The 2222-nt window shown below is 44.5% G+C and overlaps 1 long non-coding RNA gene across 1 annotated transcript; it reads right to left on the bottom strand.

The window, feature by feature from the left end:
* Nucleotides 1-369: 369 nt before the first annotated feature.
* On the bottom strand, nt 370-1541 carry LOC119305980. The gene is made up of 3 exons (XR_005148818.1): nt 1067-1541; nt 840-991; nt 370-733 (listed from the first exon to the last, which is right to left on the bottom strand). It is a non-coding gene; the product is annotated as an uncharacterized LOC119305980 (long non-coding RNA).
* Between the last annotated feature and the right edge of the window lie 681 nt (nt 1542-2222).

The raw sequence follows: 2222 nt of genomic DNA, 5'->3' as shown, positions 1-2222 counted from the left end.
GAGATCAATCTTAACTGTAAGTCTGCCGTTGACTAATTCTCAACAAACAAACAAATATCGAGAGAAATCAGTGCGACTTCTCTGAAACAAACTACATAAAAATAGACACAACAACATCACCTCACTCGTTTGAGCCCAACCACCCGTGAAGCTGCCCTCCTATCTTGAAATCCATAGAAAAAAACATATCAAAATCAGATATTATCTCACGAAATATGCACCTAATTAAATATGAAGCAAAGATGAAAAGATACATCACACCCATACTATTCGATGGAACCATCCAGGATAATGATTTCAAAAGATTGTCGTCATTGTAGACCATCCATCGGCACAAGCACAAGACATAGTATGCTATCCCATCCTAGATGCAAGTATTGCTTTCACTAATTCACTCTCGATCGGTGGCTGCATAACCGGCGTCGTTCTGCTCACAATTCAAGTCGCCTTCGTTCTGGCCGAGCTACCTTGTAGATCTCATCCCGGTTCTCCCCCTGCCATCGTAGAGGAAAATAGTTGTGTGGACGCTCTCGGTTCTCATGACGTTGTTGTCATTGTTCTATCAACATTGCACCACCGGCTTGTTGCTCGGCGCTGGAGCACATCATGGCAGCTTCTCAAGCATATTATTAGTTGTGGTTGTGGCTCTGGCCCACGTGATAAGGCCACCCGCCGCCGCCCTTGATGGTGCATCTCTTGCCACCACTGTCCGTTCCCATGCATTGCGACGGATCTAAAAAAATACTAATACATGTTCACTAACCCGAAAAAACATTATCTTATTTGTAAAATCCGGAGCAAACTTGTAAGATTATTTTCGTAAAAATATCACAACTTACCTCAGACACGTCACATGTCGATCATATTGTCAGAAATGACATATGGCATCAGCAACTCCGTCTTTTATTGATAATAAATGAAAATAATAGCTAAGGTGTTGATGATATAGCATTTCAGCCGACTCTGCACGAGCTAAAAGTCCATAAAAAATCTGCGGGGAAAATCACAAATAGTTAAAAGGTAACGTTACAAGTATAGGTCTGAAAACTTTAAAGAGATGCCTGACCATTTTTTCAGAGTTATATTGCTTCTAGATAAAATGTGTACATTTGTTTTATGCATAAAAAATATGGACCACCATCAAGAACATTTTTTGTACGTGGGCGATGTGCTTGCTCGAACCTGCACAAGAAATATGGACCAGCATCAGTATAATCACTGGTCATCCTCCCCAGCCTACTTTGAGCTTGCTCGAACCTGCATAACCATTTGACAAAAAACACGCTATCTGCTTACTAATCTCTATATGAACTCTAGATATAAGCAAATTATGACTATGAAGCAATTAGATCTTTTTACAGTAGGACAGGTGATCAAAGGCAAGGATGAACACTATCTGGTGCAGACTTCAGCCATGCACACCCATGTCTGGAGCGATTGAACTGGAGGAAGGTAACCAGCATGTGGAAGGGACGGCGCATGCAATTCCTCCCGAAGATTGCCGATCATGACCTGATTGCTAGAGAAATCAGCTTCCACGCCGCTCACTGCAAAGATCAATCAGGAGAAAGCAAATTCATTATCTTCTGTGATTAACATCATTGATTTAATAATTAATTTGATTGTTTTCACTTGTATGCTATGCACTAACGCGAGTCACTTCCATCCGAGCGTTTTGGCCACATGAGAAGAAATCATCTCTTCCACTTGCCCACGTCAGAAGCAAGACGACACTGTCTTCAGCCAGCAATGAGAGGAACATACAGAAGGGAATCAGGGATGAATAGGAGTCATGCACAGAATTAAGCGGCCCATACAACCATGTCTATGTACCAAAGTCTTGATCTGATTTTTTTCACAATTAAAGTCTTGATCCAATTGCTACAATAATCAGGTGCTTCCTACCTATTTTTATCCTGCATATACCAAACGCTATAAAGAATTAATACCTTTGGCTCTCGCCTTTGAGGCGCACGCAGCAGCATGGATGCATTAACATCGGCGCACCCTAGCTTGCCCAGCCACACCGGCAGCCGCGCTCGCCTAGGCTCCGGCAGCATGTGCACCCGTGCCACCAGCCCACCATCGCCTACGTCCGCGCTTGCCTTGGCCCTCGGTGCGCGACGACGGCTCCGGGAGGGCTACGGAAGCGGCCTCCAACAGCGCGCGTCAACAAACGGAAACGGCGGCGCCTCCAACGGGGGCACGTCCTTTGGCCCCCG

This window comes from Triticum dicoccoides, chromosome 5B (genome assembly GCF_002162155.2).
Source record: "Triticum dicoccoides isolate Atlit2015 ecotype Zavitan chromosome 5B, WEW_v2.0, whole genome shotgun sequence".
In the NCBI taxonomy this organism is placed as follows: domain Eukaryota; kingdom Viridiplantae; phylum Streptophyta; class Magnoliopsida; order Poales; family Poaceae; genus Triticum; species Triticum dicoccoides.
The sequence above is the reverse complement of the archived record's forward strand: the minus strand, read 5'-3'. Positions and strand labels throughout refer to the sequence as shown.